This window comes from Thunnus albacares, chromosome 1 (genome assembly GCF_914725855.1).
Source record: "Thunnus albacares chromosome 1, fThuAlb1.1, whole genome shotgun sequence".
NCBI classification, from domain to species: Eukaryota; Metazoa; Chordata; class Actinopteri; order Scombriformes; family Scombridae; genus Thunnus; species Thunnus albacares.
The window spans coordinates 9,427,188-9,452,168 of NC_058106.1; the positions used below are offsets into that span (position 1 = coordinate 9,427,188).

At 38.9% G+C, this 24,981-nt stretch overlaps 1 long non-coding RNA gene across 1 annotated transcript; it reads right to left on the reverse strand.

Moving 5' to 3' along the window:
- Positions 1-4,157: 4,157 nt before the first annotated feature.
- LOC122988164 lies at positions 4,158-24,766 on the reverse strand. Its single transcript, XR_006404722.1, has 4 exons — positions 24,680-24,766; positions 12,031-12,197; positions 5,405-5,435; positions 4,158-4,983 (listed from the first exon to the last, which is right to left on the reverse strand). It is a non-coding gene; the product is annotated as an uncharacterized LOC122988164 (long non-coding RNA).
- Positions 24,767-24,981: the final 215 nt, after the last annotated feature.

Consider the following 24,981-nt stretch of genomic DNA (forward strand, 5'->3'; position numbering starts at 1 on the left):
TTGTGCCTGTGAGAGTGTGATCCATGAAGGAGAGAGCATTATAAAACCATCATAAATGAAAAGAGGCTGCAGATAACAGTCCCTAAACACTTATGTTGCTCCCCTACTATCCATAATCATTGAAGAAACGCTGCATTACAGTGTCCAAACACAAAACAGTGCAAATACTCTGTCATTTAACCTTGACTTAACATCTAATTCCACCTTCAGAGGATAGACATTAGTTGTGTCATCCAGCAGAAAGGAAAGCAGAATGTGGAATTTGTTGTACTGTTATTTGAGATGAGTAATTTTCTCTTTTCCTGAGGAGAAAAACTGAACATCACATCAAATCACATTATTCAGTTTCATCTCATATGTACATCTAATTTTATCTAATTTGTAATTTTGTCCCACTAACTCTCAACTGCTGTAATTTATACTTCATCATATAATTTCATATTGTTTTGTATGTTTTCTTGGAGTTTTGCATATTCTCTTTCTCAGTAAGTTCTGCTGTTGGTATTTTTAACACCAACATAATGCTGCAATTATTTCTCATGCATTTATGTTCCGGCTGATTATTAGCGTACATATTTGAGCATGTGAGTAATTAGGGCAACTCTACAGGGTCTCAGGGGCCAGATGGAATGCTTTACTTTATCATTTAGGCTGATGATTGTAATGTTATATAAAAATAACTTAAAGAACAGCTTCTAGTGTTGATATTGTGTGTTTATATTACTCCATCTGCTATATTCTTACTTCTATTCTATTATACTTTGAAGACTGCTTATTTTATTTTATGATTATTTCCTGCTCCAACAACACAGGCGTTGACTCAACTTATACAAGTGGTTATTCTTTGAATACAGGCAGCAATGCAAAGACATTACGGATAGCGTGTGATTGCGGTTGAAGGAGTTTGGTTGCTGATGACCATAATTGTGTGACTGAGCCGTGGGAGGCTGGCTTAAAGGTGGCTGCCAGGCCAGCACCACACAGACTGATGGCCTGGCAGTGCCAGCCGAGGCCGGAGATGAATAACAGATGTTGGCTGACAGGCAGGACCATTTGTCATTTAACTGTCTAAGTAAAACAGGCTGGAGGGCGTCACCATAAGTCAATGTCACAGGCTTGGACGACAAGGAAGGGATCCAAACATTTCAATATTGTTTAACCCCTCTCGTCTTTGTACCATTGTGTCTCTCACAGCCAACGCCACAGCTCTGACCTGTTGTGTGTTTGCTCTGCCACCCCCACACTAGCACTGCAAATTCTTGCTCTTTTTTTCCCATGTTCCTGATAAATGGCTAGATGTTTCTTGCCACTGAATCTTTGCACAAAACTGAATTCATGGAACTCAGATAAAAAGAACTTGCTGAGCATTTATCACATTGGACCAGAGATGGTTTAATGGATAAGATTTCCTGGTTTTCTCTATTGTCCAAGTTCTGCCTGTTTTGTTATTGAAAAAAATTTTTGATTGTTGAATAGTGATATTAAAACTGGAGTGCAGGACTTTTGTCTCCCCCCTCTGGCAGTGAGAGTAAAGGGGGGCACTCAGCTATGATTGCCTGACAAAGACATGCAGCATGCTCTCATGTGCACCCTGAATGACAGGCACACAGAGAGGGCCGGTAAAAACAGATATGTTTTGATGGTCCACTGTTCCAAAAATGTATTTTGTCTGACGGACCACTGACCCACTGGGATTTGTCCCAATATGCTCGTACACACTGGCTGTTATATACTGTTGTAGCTGTAAAACGGTGGATAAATTGTTTTGAGCATCACACAACCCCTGCGAAATGATTCGTTTCACTATCAGAATTTGATCCATTTGGTCCGATAACATTTGGAAAGTCTAGAAGAGCAGCACGATTAACAGCCAAACAGCCAGCGTGGGAATGTTGTGCCCGACATGAGATTTAAAAACTCTGTATACTGTGAAATACAGAGAGATTTATCTGGTGGTGATAGGTTTCATCAGCATTGCGTTAACTCATTTGGCAAGGGCAAAATGGACATTAATTTATATGTAAAAGTTCAACACTGCAGGTTTAAAAAGTAGATTTTCTTTTGTCTGCTACACTGTTCCCTTTTCTCACAGTCACAGGATTGTTTTAGTTATATGACAATTGGCTATGTTTCTGATTGAGTGCTGGTTTTTCAATCCTTCAGATTTACTTCTAAACTTTCTGTCACCACCTGCAGAGAATAAACTAACCCCAGTATGCAGGATGACACCCATTTTAACAGTGCACTGATTTTTACCGTGCTCTCAAACAGTTGCTTTCACAACACTGCGATTTACCACAGCAGTTTAGGCAATTGAAATGGAACTATAACAGTAAATCCTGACATTTTACAACAGTAGCGTGAAAGACATATGCAGTTAAATTAAACAGCGTCAAGTTCAGCTCTTACCCAGCCCCCAACTCTAATAAACAGCTGTACTGCCTGGAGGTAGTTTAGAGGGACAGCAAATGCCAAATTGACCATTAATAGTCAACTATAATAAAAAGCTCTGTTGTCTTATGATGTACTGTATTTTGCTCTTTTTGTTGGCATTGTTTTAATAAATGTCAAAAAGCTAATACCAGACCAAAGCTGTGAAATTCATACATCTCTGAGTCGTTCATTTCTCCAGGTTGTTGGGCTACAGGCTCGGCGGCAGCATTGTTTTTGATGTTCTGTGGAGAATGATGGCTTCTTTTATTACCAGACAACAGCATGGCGACATTCCTCATGTTGACAGGACTCCATATTCACCTCAGCGCTCTGGGGGCTTGGCTCGGCCATTTCTTCCTGGCTCAGCTCAAGGTCACCATCTCTGCTTGCACGAAAGCCTTCTCCCACTTGTTGTGTGCAAGCGCAGCCAGATGCATATAACTACATTTGGATTTTGTCCCCTCCTCCTCACAGCATGATTGCATGTTATTTCGTGTCACCGTCATAAAGCTGCTGTGAATAAATAATAAAATCCCTACCAGAAATAAGCAACAAGACATCATGCCGGAGGAGCCATGATGCAAACAACCAAACCCCTGCGAGACAGTCGGCCCTGCAGTCACGCAAACCACTGCATCAGTCAAATCCCTCCAACAGCTAAATCTAACCACAACTACCTCATTTACCAACCCTATGAAACCTCACCCACCCTACAAAAATGAAAAATGAACAATATTATCACCTCACGGGCAGCTGCCAAAAGGATATTAACAGAATTCAATTGCTGAAAAGGCTGGACACAGAGATCCAGTTGTGTGCAGTTAATAAGAGGCGGACTCTGTCCAGAAGGGCAGCTCTAATACACTGTTATGGGGAGAAATGTATAGAAGTGGAAGGGAGAAGGACATTCACAGTGTGGGCATTGATCTGACACTATTATCCAGGGTGACATACTATGAATAAGAGATAAAAAAGAATGAGTAAAAGAGAGAGAGAGAGAGAAAGATGGGAGGACAGAACAAATGAGGGTTAAAAAGAGTTTTAATAAGCAAGAGAAAATGAGAAGGAGAGATAGAACTCAGCAGCACATCACAGCTGGGAATTGGTTGCTTCCTGAGGGTCTAAGTCTGTGGAAAATATTTGAACCTGTTTTAAAACCTCCCAATTTCCTTTATCAAATTAGTCAAATTTTCACAAGAAAAATGAATTCTGAACATTGGAAGAAGAGCTGAGAGGGTGGAGAGTGTATTCTCTTTTCAACACAAGGTAACACAAATAAGGATGGACAGGAAACATTACCAAGATGTCACTTTCCACAGATTGGAAACATAATTGCCAGGCAACAAATACCAGGCAGCAATTACATTTCCTTCAAATAAGAATTATATAAATGTACAATATTTTTTTTAATCACATGCGTGACTTAGTCCTGCCTTCATATATTTTTGCAGCTGCTTTTTGTTGTTTACCCCTTCTGGATTGCATATTGTGCCGTGAGTGTCACTGTTGTTTTGTCTACACCAGCTGTAAGTAGACAAAGTAAGTTGTTTTCAGTTGTGTTTTCAGAATAGATGAAACTAGACTAGACTAGATGAGACAGTAGCTTGGTTTCAATCCATAGGTAGCACAAATTTTAACCACATTTCCAGAAAATTGGCAAAAGAAAATTCGATTAATGTGCTTTTTATATCCACCGCTGTTATATTTTGTGTTGGGTCGTCCAGATAAACAACTGATGCTAATTTTTCCAGTCAGGGCCATTTAACCATTGCAAAAGAAGAGGGCGCAACAAGATGATATAATTAAAAGTGCTGTAAAAGTGTGAGTGCCAGTGAAACCTCAAACAGTGAAAAACAATGTAGACATGATAGAAATACAGCATCTATTTCCATTGCACTTTGTTGCATTTTGTGTTTATCGATACACCAATTTTGCCATGTCAGTCAAACATAAAAACTTTTTTGTGATATTTAAAGATTTTTTTCAAATATTCACGGTTTTCACTCAATTTAACATTGACATATTCTCACAGCTAGCCTGCTTTTATACTGCACTGGTATTTTAAAGGTTTTTCTGTTATTGTGTCTACTCCATGTACATTAGTGGGGTTTAATTGTGGGTTGTTGGAGCTTGAATGTGATCAGATGTTTGACTTGTGTAAGGTTACTATCTATTAGCACCTTGTCTGTGTTCTTAGGAAGTACAGACTGATATTAGTCTAAGTGCCCACATTCTTTAAATTGTTGGTCTTGATTAAGAAGATGCAATTCCGCTGAGCCCAATTTAGCATACCGAGCTGCATTCACTGTCTCATTGTTGAATGTAATGTTTCTTTGTCGTATAGTGCTCTATTTAATTGAATCAGTGCTCAGCCTGTGGTTGCAGTTTAATTATTATGTGTTGTAGAACTGAATCACTTGCCTTTTCCTCTTCTCGTCTTTCTTAGTTAGTGCTCACTGACTTTGATGTAGAAAAAGTTGTAACAGTCTGAGAGATGCAGAACTGCGGGAACAAGTCCTCTCCATGCCAGCTGACTGCCAGGAGACAGAGCTGAGGGAAGCCATTACAAGCCAGAGGTCAGGAAGAGAAACTAAAGCCATCATTATTTTCAACTTTGGGGAAAGGATCTGCACAGTTTAAAGTGGCTTGCTCTTCTGCTCGGCTCTATTTGTTTAACAAAGCTGAGAGGAAGCTGGTTTGTGTTTGGCATTAAGAGAATCCTTAAAACAACTGGATAACAACAGGTGGCAGTTATAATATGATATTTTAGAGAATCTTTTGGGGGGGGGGTGAAGAAGACAAAAGCGTTAAGTCACCCACAACAACCACTGGTTAATCTTAATAATAAAATAGATTCTGCTAGAATAGATGAGCTCTTGCTGGGACTGGTACTTTTAATAGACAAATAACACAGCACTAGGAGGAGTGAGTTGTAACATCAATCATCATGAACATTAAACCAAAAACATACCTTCAGGTGAATCCCTGTGGTCCATCATAACCTGAAAGTAAGAAAACATATCTTCACCCAAGTGATGACTGTGAGCATGGCAAGGGACTTCTGAGCAGAATTTGCATATAAATGAGGTTGGGAAGTAGTAACAGTTTGTTCTTGAATGTAAGTTTTACCTCTTTTGAGTTTATAGAGTAATTGCATGTTGATGATGTGCCTTTCTCAAAGTTTAAAATATGTATGTGGGGAATGAGAAACGCACCTTGTGATTAATGTGCAAGAATAAAATAAATCTACCAAGCATATGTAAAGTGAAATTTCCCCAATGAGCAAATATACACACACTTTTACACAAATATCTCATTTTCTTGGCTTTGTACCATTCTGTCATCATTCAACATGTAATTATTTTCAGTTAGCAGTACATCAAGGCAGTGCATGCCATTCCTTAGAATTTGGCCATAATTAATGTAAAAAAAAAAAAAAAAAAAAGTTTGAGAAGCCTTTACTGTAGGACCAGTGATCCCTGTAAGGGGGTGATACATTCAAATATCAATATCAACAATTTTCTGAACTTAAATTAGACCCTCTGCTTAATGAAATTAATAATAAATTCCTCTACCTGATACTTGCTTCTCAAAATGTTCTGGTGTGTAAATACTGTATGTGATGGTAGCACCTCTTTATTTTCACATTATACATACAAATGTTTTTGTTAAAAGTTACATTTCATCAGTACTAATATTGTGGTGATGTACTGTATACAGATAATGTATGACACTGACTGAACAGTATATAATAATTCACATGCAGACATAGAGAAATGTTGCACAAGAAAAGAGTGATTATTTTAATGCTAGGAAATTAGCAGTCAGTGGCTAAATTTGGACATTCATATGATATAAGTACATGGCCAGTGCATCCCCAGGATGTCATCATCTATGTGGGTGTACCTCTGGTGTATTCTCAGAGAGCTACCCTCCCTGATTTGTATCAAATAGCACTCTGTGTCCCAGAACTTCCTCCCAACTCACTGTTGATGATTTGAAACTCAACTGTGAATTGTGTTGAAGCAGACTGGCACCACCACAGCTAGTAAGTAGCTAGCACCTTAGCTAAGCTAATGATGGAGACTCCCAGGACAGGAAAACAAATCACAAGTGCCATTTCAAGATGTGTGTAAGTGTGTGAAATGTATTTCAGACTCAAAGCCAATCAGTGCTGCCTTTACTCAGTGCGGTCTCATTATCGAATGATGAGAATTTCTCAAGATGTCCTTCATTTGAAGTAGGGATCTCTACAGGATTACACACTGGCCAACAGGTAGAGAGGGCTGGGGTTGAAATGGGCAGCTCCCAGTTGTTAATGTGTAAAACTATATAAATGTAGTGTTAGTTCAAATCTCACTCTAGAAATAATAATAATAATGATTTTTTTTTTAAATGAAAGATTAAATCGACTCTCATCTGTACTGGATTTGTGGCATGAGAGCAGTGATGGATTATCCCCTTATACTGGCAAGAAACTAATGAAATATATTATGTCTTACAAATGCTGCCATTATGTGAGACATCACCTTTTTTCTCCATTTCCCAGGTGTCAGTAAGTGGTTTTTCACGCCTATGGGAGCCATCTATGGCTCTCATTAGGAACCCAGTTGTGACCTTGTCTTAAACATGTCATCTGCAAGCGTCTCTGAGGAACCATGCATTACTGAAAGGCCTCATTGATTGCCAGCAGAATCACTAGGCCTCTGACAGTCTGCTTGGCTGATGAATCCAGAGAGCCACGGACATCCGTCGACTCCACCAGCCTCCTGCAGTTCAATCCCATCCGCATCACCACATCAGTCAATATTGCTTTCTATCGATAGGACACTGAGGAGAGACGAATGGGTTTTCATCTCCCGGACTCCCTGATTGTACTGACAGCTGTCAGCCTCTTCAAAGATAAAATCAAAATTAAAAACTAATAACAACAGAGTTTACCGAAAACACCAGACATCAGCCTACAAAGACATCAAACAGCCAGGTTTTTCCATTAGCAGTGGGTATAATTACATGCAGGTGATTGGCCAATGACAGTGATCGAATCAGCAATTGATCATCACCGATCGTGAGCAGACTAACAGCAGAGGAGTGTATCTCCGAACAAGATGAGCAACTCTTAACGTGCCTTGAACTCACTCAACCAATTATGACTGAAATGCCTTCACCTCCAGACAATCAGGAGACCTGTTTTTGAGGAATGTAAGAAAACATCTTAATTTAACCCTCCTCCCCATCCCTGTGCTGCTTTGGTATGGAAGAAAGGCTGTCTGATTGCAGTGTTGTGCAGCCCCTTAAATTCATCTGGGTTCCAAGGTGCACCTATTAAATTAAAAACCCTGACTTGCTATGAGAGGGGAGCACTGTGTCTTGGTGTACACACACAGTGCAACTGATTGAAGGAGAATGCCACTGATGGAAAATGTGCCAACTGCTGAGGGAAGAGAGCAGTAGATAAAATGGGGGAGATAAATATCCCATCAGCCCCAGGCATGGGATTTAATTTTCCTCTATGAGCATTTCTACTTCAGCTTGGGAAATTGATCATTTCTATTCCTATACCAGGTGGAAAAGTGGAAGGGCTGGTGTGCATGGAGGTGTGTGTGCGAGTCAGTGAGTGTGTGTGAAATTCGATGTGTACAGTATGTGACTGGGGGAGAGACAGAAAGAGAGAGAAAGAGAAAGAGAGAGAGAGAGGAGAGCACATGAGAGCATAACTAACCACACCGAGCCCAGAACAACAATTCACGCTGGCGATACAGTTGTTACTCAGTTAAATGATTCAGCAGTAACAGGATAAACAGAAAAACAAAACAAATATCAAACTGACAGTCTGCGTCTTAGCCGGGGGAAAACCAGCAGAAACTGACAGGTAGATTAACGCTGTCCCACAGGCTGTTTAGCTCCAAAGAATAAAATGATCATATTAATCATGGCTATTGATTGATGGCTACTCTGCTACTTGACATCTCTATCATGCATCACATACTGCATGGTATACACACACATGCAATCACTCTACAGCTACAGAGCATGTTTCATTCAGTACATCCTGCCTCAGCTTGCTTCTCACCTATTCTGTCTCTCTGTAAAACATAATGCAGCTTTTATGCACAATATTGCAGATACACATACGCGCAGCACATTCAATCATGTCCTTGTCACCTTGTTGCTCATAAATAGACATCAGTTCTTAGTCGCCTCTGTGTACAGCGCTGTAGAAAACAATCTCTTCAGCCACGCACGGTGACATTAAGATCACTTGACAACAACACACAAATACTCCCACGAGGCAGAACATGAAAACACATTTGCATTGACTCAACTACTCGGCTGTAATACCTCTGAAAGCTTTAGGGCCCTGCTGAGAGGCACAAGTGCTCAGTGTAGGTTTGAGATAATGACCTTGTTTATACAATGGTTTTAAACAATTTTACTGCAATGGTTGGGAAATAATTCCCGTTTTCAACACCTCAAACAGAGTGTTAAAATACTTGTTATCCCACTTGAAAAACTTAGGCAGATGTTGTAAGTATTTCTTCTAATACTCTAAAACTGGGTTGTTGCAGTAGCAAGTGGTAAAAAAGATGCAGCTCAAAAAATTAAAATATTAATGAGAGCAGAGCAATAAAGGACTGAAATATCTGTATAAACACATGCAATTGGCAAAAATAAAAAGATATGTGTTACAGCATTAAGAGAGGACTTACTGAGATGAAAACATACATGAAAATGTGTATGCTATTTGAATATAGCATTGAATATTAATATATGCTGTATGATGGTTTTACAAATATGCAAAATAAAGCAAAAGATTAAGTGTGTGAAAAAGGCTGTTTGCACTAATGTTGTCAGGTCTACAGATGGTTATGTGTGCTGGTATGCAGATGTGCACTGTAAAAAATAATTAGCATTATATTATATATATGTATTTTCACTATTTTCATGTACTGTACAGAGCCTTAATAAGCATATTTGCACAACTGTGTGTTCACATTAACAAAATCAAATGTATACAGTGTATGGACATTGTGCTCTGTTATTGTGGTAATCACACTGTAACATATTAATGGAAGCAGGAAGCTACTGTATGTTCAGAGAAAATGTCTCCTTGAACAGTATCGGACCAGAGAAAAGAGGATCACCACAGATCTGGGTTTGGAGGAAAAAGATTAGAAAAACATCTTTTTTTTTTTTTTCTTTTTTTTACGAAGCATAATTTGTCTCTGCATCTTCTGATTACGATTCAAGTGATGCCCTCGGTGGTGGCTCCCATGAGAGAGGCTCCCGGCGAGCTGGGCTAATCAGATCGCTTCGTTCTAAATTAGACCTCCAGGGAATAAAATGCCCAAACTAACTGAAACATTAAATGTGTTTCTCCCAAAAAGGAGCGACGAGGAAGATTCCTCCTTCGGGCTCGGTTCTCTCTTGTCCTGGAAATGTTTTTGGTACATTTTTGTCCCCCTGTAACCCGCTTCTTTTATTTTCCTACTCCTTTAAACACATTCCTGTCTTGTCAGGCACAAACAGAGCAGACTCCCACAGCTCCGGAGGTCCAACAACAACAGACTCTCCAATCAGCTGTCTGTCACTCTGTGGCCGATACTGGGGGGAAAAAAGTCCGCTTTCCACACTGCAACTGTGCATAGCGGGAAATGGCAGCACTGCTATCTTACCATCCCCACTCAGGCAAAAATGTGCAATTAGCTGCTACAAATTGCAGGATCCTGTTTCTAATTATGTATGAATTTTTGCCCCCAAAAAGGGCTGACATATTAAAGAGGAAACTTGCCGTTGTAATGCATATATTAATGATGTCCAAAAGTTACTTGTTAGAATTTATGCAGAACTTTGCTAAGTATCTTTGCTATGCTAATCACAAGAAATTCTGGACAACATGCAATTTGAACGAGATATACTGATGAGAGTGAGGTGAGCCTCTGCAATGCAAAGGACCTTCAAAGACAGAATAAATTGACAAGGCAAGCTCATTAGCTGCATTATCTAATGCAGATAAATTGTATGAAACATATAGAAATGAATTTAATCTTTTTTACTTTTACAAAACTGCAGTTATTCTTTTTGATGTATGTGGAACCTGCACCATGAATATTGTGGTGGACTGACAAGTGAGAGCTGCTGTTAGACTTTAGTCTTCCTCATTGATTCGGTTGATATCTCAGATTATTATGGCTTGTGTTTTTATCCACAGTAATATATAAGCATGTAGTGGTTCAAACACTAACTTACCTATGTTTTTGCTTTCCTGAGTGAAGAAGAGTGTGAGAAGAAAGTGAGAGAAGAGTGTTCTCTAAGTAGCAAAGGCAGAAAGAATGAACCATTTACGAACCACCATGTCCTCATGCAGACATCACATCCTGTGGGGTACCAATGGCCAACAGTAGTGGCTTTTAGCTAACCATAAAGCTGTGTTAATTCATGATTTTGCCCAGTGTTGCTAGTTGTACAATGATTATTGTATCTGTATGATCATTTACCCTTTTTAAACTTTATTTGGAGTCTCTTCCAATATGAGTCCAATATTCACTCTCCTTTTAGCTCTGTTTTGCTCTAAATATCTGGCTCTTAAGCTGTTAAATTCTCCACTATGTTCACCCAGTAGATGCTAAAATTTGGCAGGTAGTGCACAGTTGGTTAATCATAGCTTTTTTTGATGAAAAAAAGCTGCCTGCTGTGGCTTCACATGATGCAAGCAGAGTTTGTGGCCCAAAAAACCAAAACAATGCACCAAAAGATAATACAGAACATAGATTTGTGGAGCTTTATCCACATCTTCCTCTAACTGTAACCTAGTTCTTGTAGTAGTTGTACAGAATACAACTCAGTGAACCTTTACAATGATCAAGCCTTCAGACACTGCCTCTGCTGGTCTCCGTAACCACAAGACCATCCTGCTGCCACATCAGAATGCTTTCTACAACCGTCACAGTCCGGCAGATCTGTAGCCATCAATTGCTGAGTTTTCATATATATATATATATATATATATATATATATATATATATACATATATACAGCAGAGGTCATGACAATGCCTCGGAGGTTACAGGCTTAAACATTTGGGAAATTGGCCTTGCTGCTCCATGCATAATTTACATCAGGACCCGTGTGAGGACAGATATAGAGAGGAAGATGAAAAGGTCCAGCAGCTCTCACATAGCCTGGCCAAAAAAAAAATCCATAATCTCACAGTTAACAGTGGTTGTCAGAAATGGCTAGAGCACCTTGAGCTTCATAATACTTGCCTTTTTCAGAATCAGTGGCTACAACGTTCGCTCCCCCAAGTGTTCAAGGGAAACCAGGTTTGATATGATAATTCGGCTGCTCGGCTCTCCACTCTGCCATATGCCCGACCTCTCTGTGGGGAGAGGAATGCAGCTGGCTCTTCTCACTATTAATCAGCCTGATGGGGGAGGTGGAGGGTGGAGGGTGGTGGTTGCGGTGATGGTGTTGGGATGGGGAGGCACTAGCTGCAGCCGGATGCTGGCCAACATTTCATTACACACACACACACAACCAACTTCTACAGTGTGTAAAAAACAGCTTGTTCAGCATTCTCCTGTTCTCCTTCCTCACCTTCTTCTTTCCTGTGAACCTCCTTTGCTCCTTCAATCTTTGTCTCCTCCACTTCTTCCCTTCCTCATCTGTCCTCATCTCTTTTCTTCTTCCATTTAAAACATCCATCACACCTTTGCCCAAATATACAGCACAGAGAGCAGCAGTGGGGGCTCAGCAGGGCGAATCTATGGAGTGGACAAAATATGAGGATATCAGAAGCAGCTACTGTCTCCATCAATCAGCCTCCTCAGGTGAAACCAGGTGAAAGCTCTGATCCCTGATTGATTTACCTGTTAAATCCACTTTAGACATGAAGGGGAGATGGAGATGAAGGGGACTAGACAGTCTAAACAGAGTATATATAAACCTTGAGGAAACTGAGATATAGATTGTGCAGAGATGACACAAACACAGTACCAGGAAGTGAGGAAAAACATAAATACCACCAATAAATATGAAAAGAAATGCATACAGAGGAGGAAATTGATAAAATACCAAGTAAACACAAAACAATGAATAAACGATTGGGAAAACCACCAAAAATAGATTTCATTTTTATTTCCTCATTTGAATATCTATTTATTTATGTAGGGGTGGTGTCCAGTACTCAAGAGAAGCCATCAAACAGGGATTTACTGATTCCAAATAACAGGACACTGTCTACAACTCTTCTGCAAGCCAATAATGTTCCACTGAGCTTCAGAATTGAATATACAGTAATGAGTATTGAAGAATACCCAATCCGGCACAGTTACGTTGAAATACAAACTCTGAAGGACTCATCACTGTGTTGCTAACAGCTAATAGTGTATGCTATACTGATCAGGAGAAGCATTGTTGTCCTCTGCAGTGATATCAACACAGGGGGAGGTATTTTTAGCGCCCCTGGTAAGTAAAAGTCCCATTCATTTTTCCTATAGATGATATACATTACTCACAGTTGGAGCACATCTACAACTTGGATCAGCATGAAACTCTCCCAGTTGAATCATCAGTCCAAAAGATTAAGAACTATGTTCAAAAACATCTCGTTCTCTGATAAAAAAAAGTCAAGCTTGTGTAGAGAAAGAGCTGGGGGAGAAATTAATTACGATTCCCAAGATGCATCTCGGCAAGTAACATCCAATCACAGAGCTTAAAATTCTGTCCGGTGCACTGCTAACGGTGGGCAGAATCTTAAGTTTGCATTGCTTTTACAATCTACAGCATTAATCAGCTCACCTTTAACTTCTGGGTCAGGGTGAATTCAACAACTATGGTGTTGCGTTTTGTTTACAACTGCAATGACAAACCATTTGTAATTCACTACCACTCTGATTCGTGCCTCTGACTGGCAACCAAGGCTCATGGGAAGTTTTTAGAGATGTCCGCCATGTCAAAATGATGGACAAAACATGATTTCTCAGGAACAAAGTTCAAATAATTGAAAAGGATTGTTATAATATATATGATTGTTACATTAGCTGGGTGAGTGACCTGTTTCTTCATAAAGCAACACTGAAGATATTGTTCAAAGGAAAATTTAAAATGGAATGTGTAAAAACACTTCCAGAGCCAGCGGCCCCTATCACTGTTTAAGTTTTACTAGAGAGATGTGGGATGATTAGCTACCACTATGGTACTCTCTACACTGACATAATGTACTTTAGCATTATTCTAAGGTTATGTCACAGCTAGTTTACATCATTTAAATAGCCTAAATTAGCTACTTTTCCCAGGTAAAAGTATAACAATGGCCCCTTTTAAATTAGCTGAATCAACTGAATTAGTGTTGTTGGATTTTATTCAAATGTAACTTCCAGAGATGGAGGTTTTGCAGCCATTTTGTCACAGGTTTCTTGACATTTAATTCTTTTCACCAAGTGACAGATATCAGCACTGTCAGAAATTTCCAATATCTCTGACTTGCAATTAAAACTAGGAGGCTGACATGAGCATTTTTATCCTGTAATTACAGTCTGAGAGATATGACTTGAATGCGGCTTTCCACTTCTTCCCATTATGCACACATAAGGTTACTGTTTTATGTGCTGTGTAACTTGACAGTCTCAATTGTGTATGATGCTTAGAGTTGACAGTGTTTAGTTTCTACTGTTTCACTGACTACTATGTTTTTTATTCTGGTTCCAGTTTATATTGTTCCCAGTGAGACCAAAAAAGCTGGTTTAACATGTCACCAGCTTGATCAGGTATTATGGACATGTGTGAGCTAGTCTACCAGCATCCGTGTTACCATTTGTCACAACAAGCATGTTGTCTTGTTATGTCTGAATATCTATACACAGGCAATACTCCAGTGGCTGCCCATGAACAGGCTGGGTAGATATAAAGCAGCTGCATAGTCTCTATATGGTAAAAGAGAAATGCAGAACAACAGGGTTATCAGTGCAGAGATGATGTAGTTTCAAAATGATTGAAATTTAACAGAAAATTACGTTAAAGGTCCCTTGCTGTGTTTTGTTTTAATTTAGCCCCTGTATAGCCACATGAGCCTAACCTCTTTGGCCTCTGCTTGAGTGTGTATCTGACTGCATCAAAGCATCAAAATGGATTCAGCTAACTCTTCAGTTCATATCAGCAGATGGACTGACAGATACAGGACTGAGGGACAGTGATTTTCCACAGGCCTTTATAAAAGCTCCCCTGTGATTTACTTTCGGAAATATTTGCTTTGGGAAGGCACCTTCTAACAGGAGGACATAGCATCAGCCGCAGGGCACAGGATGATGACAAACAGATGGCCTGCTGTGATTTGTGTCTTGGTTGTTGGTGTGGAGATACCGTGGCATTAATGGAATATGATAGCAGGATATGATAGATTTTCTAGATATAAGGTGTTAGGAAAAAGACAGTGATTGGGTGTTTATTCTGCATTTGTTTCCAACAGATCTTTTTCCATGTTTTTCCCTTATTATGTTGTTACACCAAACCTTATTTAACCAAGGAAGGGTTGATTAATTTAAATGCCGTTTCCCATAATTGCCTAATTTTGCCTTGCATTATTTGCACAAATTTGACTGCTGGACCACTTGTGCAATGTGTTTATTCCCCTAAAACACCAATGTACAGACTTTACAGACTTTTTAGTTGTAAGCTAGCTAGCAAGTATCCAACTTGCACAGACCTATCATTGTTTACTCCACTCCAAGCAAATTTGAGGAAAATCATGCCCATTTGAGACTTTCAAACAACTTTGTATGGAATTGTCCACTTCTGTAATAGCACTGTCTTCTGTCTGAACACACCTTAGCACATTTTTCATGGCTGAATTGCCCGGCCAGCAGGGGACCATGTACTGTACCAACTTTCCAGTATTGATGGTATATACTGGATCCTATTGAAAACTTGTGTTACTATGGTTGTGTGTTGTCCTTGTTAAAGATTCTGAATTACCACACAAACAGCTCACGTGTATTTGAAGCCAAATCACCTCAATGAATGTCATCTCCTAAAGGTGGCACGTGGCTGCAAAGGAATCCAAGAGGGGAGCATTGCCAGGCATCAGGGCATGGTTAGGATTCCTCTCAGGGAATGAGATATGAAATATTAACCTTGTTTTCCATCCTAATTGGCTGAGGCTTCTGAAAAGGTGAGAGGTGAGGTTGAGAAAGCACTTTGAACATGGCGAGAAAGAAAATAGCTGGCAACATTCCTCATCAGCTCAGAGGGTGCGCTAACGGTAGGACGCCTCGTCTGTGAATACGAGAGGTCACATTTAATGAAATTTTGTTTTTTTCAAACAGTTCCCACTCTTCATTTATTAGGCTGCTGCAGATATTTCAATATCGGTTTACAGTGGCTGTATTCCTGTGTCTAAGCAAAACCCTACTAACCTACACTAGTATACTCTAAGCACACAGTAATAATGTTTATACAGTGGGCAATGAGATTGTGAAAAATTCTGCATGGCAGGCAGCTGGCAGTGCTATCAACTCTCTTGCTGATTTTTTTTCAATATACAATTGTGTCTCTGATTACATAAAATTTATTTGATATTCATTGAGCATCAGTGCTTTGATTCCTTTTGGACTTTCAGGCTTAAATATTTATTCACAAGTCAAACAGCTTGATAATACAACTACACCTGTCAATCTTCAACCTTTTATATTATTTCTGTGAACACAAATCCACACATACACAGACTTTGAGAGTGAATACATCCGCCTACTTACACTCGGTTCATTGATTTAATTTGACTTCCCTGTGCTGTCTCCAGATTTAGTTTTTGTACTGCTGCCATTTGGTTTCTTCTGCCTCATTTTCCTGTATGTGTTTGTCATCCTCAGTTTTTTCTTTTGCCTTTTGGGATGAGATGGTTTATCAGCCTTTTAGGGTTTTCTATCTAACTGAAGAGTTTGCATTTCTGCTATTCTTCTGTCCCAAGGTTTTCTGTCAATTGAAAAAGATAAACTTAACTATGACTATGGGTCAACTTTTTTGTTACAGTGCAGCAGGAACTCAGTTGTCTGACAGCAAATACCTTGACTTCAAGAAAGAATATAATTGTAGATTAAGAACTTCGAGTAAATATGGGCTCAAAGTCTCATCTTTAATTGAATCCTTCCTTCTCTAGACAAAAACCTGCAATATGACAGCGCCATTTATTTATTGTCCTTCATCTTGAATTATTACAGGGGGTAAAGAAGGGAATCATTAATTAGACAGGGATGTAAGATGTCTCAATGCCAACCATTTGTCTTGTAAGTGATTACTTAGAGAAAAGCTTTGTCTTTGATATGTGGCTGAAAGCCACACTATTCTCATGGAGATGTACAGGAATGAATAAACGGATGGCATCATTCAAAAACACACAAACCCAAGAATGGTGCAGACACAGTGACCACTGATCTCCAACCAAGAAAAACTCAGTCACAATGACCATGAACCAAGCACATGATTTAGTTGGTGTTGTGTATTTACTCAGATGATTGAAATATTAACATGTTTGGCACACTTAACACACGTAACATCACTGCAAGGTCACACTTTAGAAAGATCTTGTCCAAATTAGCCATTTAAGACTCTTTTGCACAACTGCTTGTAAGTCTGATATAGTTCAGAGGGATCACATTAGTCATTAATGTAGGTCAATAAATTATATGTGGCAATGCAACAGAAGTCTGATACAGTAAATATTGCAGTGACCAATTCTGTTGCCACTTCAACTCTTCCTCTTCTAGCACAACTTACAAGCACACAATTGAGGTTATCACATGATGAATTAGTGGCTTTAAGCCATTACTGGGACAAATCACTCCATTTTTTTTGTTCTATTACACAATTAAATATATCTTCATTTTATCTATCACATAACAGCAAAGACTGGGTTTTCACACAAGGACAATCAACTAAATAATGTTATAATTATTACTTTTTTGCTGTTTGGCATTCACTTTCTTCTCTGGGAAGATTGCCATGGTGTAGTATGATTTCAACAAAGAAAAAACATAAACCTAGCCATTTAAAACAGCAGTATTAACACACAAAGTGGGCCACTTTTACAACAATTTACATTTTCAATTAAAAGACAACTGCGGGTGTGCAAGGCCCAGTATCAGTACTGAAAGTGGAGCCCAAGGACCAAGAAATTGGAAGAGGCCCAGGGCTCTGAGACCTGGTGTGTTTCTATCCAACCAGTGTGAGACATGTGAGGAGGAGGCTGCCATGATCAGGAGTGTGAGAGGCAAGAGCCAGGAAGACATTATGCATACAGATACAAGGGTAGCAGTTAAAGCTGAATTGGACTGACTTTGGTACCAAAGATCTAATCAAAATCGTGCTGATCACTATCAAAGCAGCAGATCTGGCAATAGTCAGAGCAGTGGAGAAACAACTTATGGCATCAGTGGATAGTAAAAAACTTGACAAAAACATTCTGGAGCACAGATACAAGGAGGATGAACTGGAACAGTATAGCTGGAAAGAAAATGTCCGCATCAGTGGGATCGAGGAGGAGCAGACTGGCAAAGAGACTGAGGATCAACTTGTGGAGAAGGTGTGTAAACTTGCTGCAGCTGCAGGTACAACTAAGGAAAACAATATTTCCACAGTGCACCATTTGGGGGGGGGGGGGGGGGGGGGCGCGAGGAAGCAGGGCAAAACCCGACCCATAATAGTTAGATTTGTCAATGTCAAATCCTTTGGCATTGACATATAGGACAGACATGGAGTACAGACAGATGAGACGGCACCCAGTAAGAGGAGAGCAGACCACCCTGGGCTGAGAATTTTTAATAAGAAATAAGATAGAGACCCCTGACTTTATTGAAAGATGTAAAAAAATATAATGTACTGTGTTTCAGTGAGACTAAAACAGATGATATAGATATCCCGAAGATGCTGGAAAAGTTTAAAGCAATGGGTTTCCAAAGTTTGTTAGTAACCGACATAAGTTTAAAAACTGCCGGTCAGGTGGAGTGGTAATTGCTGTGGGTAACAGAATTGCAGATAAGTGTGTGCAAAAGTTGATTAACAGTGATTTATGTGTGTACTTAAAAAATAAATAGACACCTACTCAAATATAATAAAGACCTTGTGCTCCTGGCGGTTTACTAATGGGCTGTTTGTAAAAGGGATAAAGAAAAAATAGATGAGTTTATAGGAAACATACAGCTTGACAAGGTGGATAAATTGTGTGACCTAGACATAATGGAGGAGGTGTGCAGTATTGTGATTAATAGCACAAAAATTGTATTTCCTAAAAAAATGGTAAAGCAGAATAAAATCCTGTAAAAAAGCAGTGTGGTTTAATAATGAGTGCAGACAAAAAAGACAAGAATACCTAAAAGTTAAGAAAATGCATAATATACATATAAATGTGGTTAGTGTGTAGAATGTGTAAGGACAAAAAGTAAAGAGTATAAGAAAGCATGGAGGGCCTATAGGAAGAAATTTAGAGGAGAGTTGATGAGTATAAAGTCTAAAAACCCAAAGCTCTATTGAAAGATGCTGAATGGCTGTGGTAAAGGATATAAACATTGTCCAATTTTGCACAAAGACTTTCACAAGCATTTTAAAAGGTTGTCCGACTGGGATGTACTGATGAATGAGTTATTTGAAGTTGACTGTAGTGGACACATTTTTGACAGTGATGTCTTAAATGTTAGTTTAACTGAACAAGAAATTAAGAAGATTATTCTTAAACTAAAACCTGGAAAAGCAGCAGGAATAGACCAAGTCTTGAACGAGTATATTGAAATCACTGTATGCACTTTTATGCACTTATATGTCTCTTTGTTTAACTGGATTCTGGACTCTGATGTTATCCCTGAAGACAGGGTGCTTGGTTTAATTGCGCCAATCTATAAGAGGAAAGGTGACACCAGGTATCGTAACAATTACAGAAGCATCACATTTTTGAGTTGTCTGGATAAACTGTTCACAAATGTATTAAATGTAAGGTTATGTCAGCTCTGTGAGGATAATTATATCCTGAGGGAAACTCAGGCAGGATTTAGAGGGAGTTACTCTACAACTGATCATATTGTTTTACTGAAACACATTATTGATTTGTGTTGTTTTAAAAAGAAAAGTCTGTTTTGTTCTTTCATTGATTACAATAAGGCGTTTGATACAGTTTGGAGGGATGCACTCCAGTACAAACTGTTAAAAGCACATATTAATGGTAATCAAATCATGTGTATTTGTTAATGGTGTTTAAGTTTTTTGTAAGCCTAGTGGGAGTTAGACAGGTGAAGATTTATCACCGTTGTTATTTGCATTATTTATCAGTGATCTAGAGGACTATCTACTACAGAGTGGCTGTCAGCCCATTAATTTTTAATGGCATAGTGATAGATAGTTATATCCAGCTTATGGTGCTGATGTATGCGTATGATACTATTATCATGTCCACAAAAACAGAAGGGTTACAGAAAGCAAAAGACCATATGTGTGGTTTCTGTGAGAAATAGAAATTAAAGTTTAATAGTGATAAAACCAAAGTCATGGTTTTTGGTTGCAGAAAAGCTGATATTAGGAAACTTAAGTTTGTATGCAATGGAGAAAACTTAGTGATTGTTCACTGCTTTAAATATCTCTGTGTCATTATGAATTATAATGTTTAATTTAAAATTGCCATTGAGGAGCTGCATAAGCAAGTTTCCCATGTTATGTTTGCCCTCTTTTGTAAATGTGGAAAATTTGATTTACCTGTAGGGATCACACTAGATATTTTTGACAGGTTAGTTACACCAGTTATGAGGTATGCATGTGAAGTGTGAGGGGTTGAAAAAATAGATTAATTGGAAAAACTACACCTCAAATTTCTTAAGTACACCCTAAAAGTTAAAATGACAACTAGCAATAATATGGTCTATGAGGAGCTGGGAAGATACCCACTCTGAGTCGCACAAAAGAGAAACTAAAAAAAGTATGACAGCATGTGATTTTTATGTAGAATTTAAACAAGAGCTTAACTTGGAGAAGTATCTGTTGTATGAAAACCAAAAGTACAGACAGGTTATTTGTAACTTTATGGTGAACAACACCAGAATTCCCGAGGTCACTGGAAGATATAAAGGGCCACATAGAAACCAGAGGATCTGCAACCTTTATAATGACAACCGTTTGGGAAATGAATATCATATTTTGTTTTAATGTAAGAATGTACGCATAATGAATTATATGGAAAGGTACTTGCCAAAGCATTATTTAAACCGCCCATCTATGTTTAAATTACTTTTGTTGTTACAATCAGATAGGCCAAAAGTTATTTGTAAATTAGGTGCCTTTTTGAAGAATGAGTTAAAAATTAAAATCAGCGGCTAACTCAATGCAACAGGCCTCGATATTTTATAATTGCATTTTATGTATTTAGCTGACAGCCAGTGTGCTGTGTGCACCTAATATGTTTGGGCTTATCACAAAATTGAATATCCATAAAATAAACAATAGTATAATTTGATTAGACATGGGAAACAGTACCTAAATAGGCAGTGCTGCTGCTGATTGAAGACCAGCATGTTGTACGTCTGTCATTTTAGTATGGATGCAAAACCTTGTAATCATAGAACAAAACTGTACACTGGTTTGGTTTTTTAAGAATCAACCTATAATACTATAAAATGTACTCCAGTGTGTCAATCAGTCGTCTATGAGCTGGTTAGAGCTGCTTCTTATTTGTTTAGTCAAAGAAATTAAACATCAGGTCGCAGTCAGCCATACTGCTCCATTATGTTGTGTGCAAATACCTTCTTCCCTATAAATCAAACTTTCTCTCAGTCCTTCCCCTGATAACAGCTATTTGTAACTTTGACAGCACTGTCACTCGCAGTCACCGTCACTGCATGCATATTGAGTTTTGCCAAGTGATAATGCATTTGGTTATGTAGGGTTTAGAAGCTTAGGCTATATTAACCGCTACTGAATTAACTAGATTGTTGTAACTACAGGATCATGGATACACATTGATTTGATTGATATATTTTAATGTGCAATGCAAAAAAAAACCCACAAGGCTGCACTGCTGCGTGACATTGCCTCTGGTACATTTTATTCATTTTTTAACAGTTTATATTCATTTTTTACACAGTTCTATGTAGTTTTTACCTGTTGGAGGGCTGTGTAGCCGCATTTAGAGAATAAAAAATAGACCAGCCACGCAAAAATAGAGATGAGTCTCGAGATGCCCACGCGGGTGCGCATGGCTTCCATGGTCAGTGTAGCAGCTTCAATTGATTATAATGGATGCGCTCTGCTGCGGCCATGCTGCGACAAATGTGTTGCACCGTGTCCATGCCCAGTGTATTTTGGCCATAAGTGTCCAATGAGAAGGAATACAAAAAAATGTGCCTTCACTGATCACATGAATATAAAATCATATTAGCCCCTCAGTCCCTAAAATTTATTAACACAGTGGCACCTTGATACCTTCAAATTAATGCTGAAAGTTTACATTTTAGCCTGATAGTGATGGCTTCATTTCAAATCTAAGGTATAGCACCAACACAACAAAAATGTGTCAAATGGCGAACTGCATATACATTGTCATTTATATTGAGAGTCTGGCTCTCTCTGACTTTGTGTGTTCATGTCTCACCCCCTCTGTCTGCCTGAAAATTGGCTTTTCAGTAATGATTAGAACATGGACATGGCTACAGAGCAGGGAAGTCATAAACATGCTAATCCATTCAGAAACATGGGTGAACAGTGGTATTGCTTTCTCACACGCGCATGTGTGGTGCACAATACAGCCGAGAAGTAATGCAGAGTTCTCTGTATTGTGTGCTTTCATTAGAATACTAGCCAGTCAGTCTTTTTTCCTGTAGAAAGCTAAATGTGGTTGATCTTTCCACAGAGTTTGAGTAAGAGTTCCAAAAGTGCTGGAGTTAAAAATGAGTCATTTACTGATAAAATATAGTTTTGTTTATCAGTCTGTTTATATCTCTGTCTTCTTGTCTCTCTCAGACTGTCGCTACCTTGTTTCTTTCTTCTCTATCCCCGTCTCTCTCTTTCTGCCTCTTCCTCACTCTGGCTGCTGTATTGCTATCAGCACCCAGTCAGAAATGTTCCTGTTATTGATGCACACCAAAGCACAGCCTCTGACAGGAGCAGACAGCATGAAAAGAGAAGCTCCTGAAATAAATACATATGTAATGAGGCAAAAGGGGCCGCCAAATGGCTTGCCAATATGTGTTTGTCAAAGGCTGAGCAGAGGTTGCATTGACGTATAGATCTTTAATGGCGCCACTTCTTAAGTCATTTGGAGGGGTCTACACAAGTCGTCACACCTTCCCACCAGCGCAGTCTCTTTGGAGCGGTACTAGATTAGTGAGGTGCCCAATTTTCTTCATTATAGAAAAGTGTTTTGTCACTTCGGCTGTCGTCATGGAGAAAATTACATTCCATTTCTGTCATCAGCTTTGCAAAGGTAAAAGATATAAGCTGGAGCTGCCACATGGAGCATTTCAACAGAATTTCTGGAGTGCAGAAAGGTAAAGCAACTACACTATTCCCTTGTAAGTAAGAATTCGGCTGAGATTTTTTGGAGGATTGTAGTGCATTGCAGCCACAAATATCAAAACACATGGTTATATCTCTATCTCTGTAGGTCTTGGTCACACAAAAAAGGCACTATGTGTGCTCCTGTTATATAATAACTTGGCTGATCAAAGTTTGAATTCCCTTTAAAAGCACTTCAGAAAGGCTGGAGGGACATAAACTGTTCCTTTACACTAGCTTCATTCAAACACCCTTATCAGTCGGACATCGACTTTCATGTCTACTTGGTGAAAGTAGACATGCTAGCTACCTGGTTAGCTAGCATATCAGTCTTCTATTAAAACAACCAAAGGCAAAAACTGACCATGAAATGAATCTAAGAGCCTCAGTGTGCTTCAAAATAAGTGTCAGATATTATTATAAGAGGATAAATTGTTTAAACTTTTTCCTTCACACAACTATTTCTGTTACTTGTGTCAGCTGAGTGAATGTTTTAGAGGAGACTGACACTGTGTTAAGACAATGACACACAAAAGTCACAGAGCTCTTTGAGAGAGATGAGGGAGCAGTGTGATGTAGCCAGGAAGAGGCTATGACAGCAGGTTTTTTGCACTGCCTTCGAGAGTGGCCATTCAGAACAGCTATAAACACTTTAGCCTTTGGATGTGGTCTCACATCCTTGTTCATTATGAGAACACTGAACCCTGAACAGCTCCTGCAGCAGAAGCTCTGATGCTCTGATGTCAAATAATTGCAGTTAATCCAAGAGACGTAAAGAATAAGTTTTACCTAGTGCAGCTTGTTACTAAAAGGTGTGATGTCCATTTGTTAAGTGTTGTCTTAATAAGGTTGGTCAAAGAAGTGCTGTTTTTTCCTCTGTCTGAGTTACTGGACATTATTTTCCTTTTGCTGAAAAGTCAGCTATGTTAGAAAATTGTTAGTAAAAAACTTGAGGCAGAGCTCTTCTTGTTTGAGTTACAGAGAAGTGTAAACAAATTATTAAGTGATATTTAATCAAAAGTGCAAAACATATTTGTGCATGCTTGCTGCTCTAACTCTTTGAGAGCTTACCACTGATGCAAATGATGAATGCAAACAAACTCTAAGCATCATTTTTCACACATTTATTCCATGAGTGCATGTCTGATTTCAATTGTAAGAAACTAGGAAGTTTTGAATTACTGTGATGAGTAACTTTTCCATTTTCTCCGGAAACCATGTAGACTTTATACACTCATCGATCACTTTATTAGGGACACCTGTCCAATTTAATACAATCCAATACAACACCTTTGCCATAAATTCTACCTTTATGAATCTTGTACATTATCAGTTTTTGATGACTTTGTCACAAAGATGATGATTCTACTTTATGTTTTATTGAGGTCATAGTGGGTGGTGGTGGTATACTGGACTACAATATATTGAAAAGTGTTCCTAATATTTTGCCCCCTCATGTATGTCAATGGGTTGGACAAAAGAAACTTCACTGAACAGTTCCCTTGTCACAATAGCTACATCAATGGATCTGTCAACACAGCTGGTCACCTCTGTGACTGTGGACTGGAAAAAGCCCATAGTATGCCTCCACACCAATGGTAACCTGCCATGATGTTACATTTGCATTCTTGTATACCTAATATACCTTATTGTATATTGTGCTGTGGGTGGTATTGTTATTTAAAATACTTTCAGTCAGACCACTGTAAGACCACTGTGGATTTACCTCAGAGTATATACTGCTTTACATTCAGCCCTGTTCCTCGGGAGGACCATTGGAGCAGTGGTGTCACCATGGCAGCAGTTCAGGTTGGAACTTGGAAATGTGAGAGAAATAGGTTAAGATCACTTGTCAACAATACAATGACAGAAATGTAAATATTAGGGCTGTCAATCAATTGAAATATTTAATCACTATTAATCGCATGACTGCTCATAATTAATCACAAATTAATCACACAAAAATTCAAACTCAAAATTTACCATCAAGGGACATATTTCAAGTGTCAATACTCTTATCAACATGGG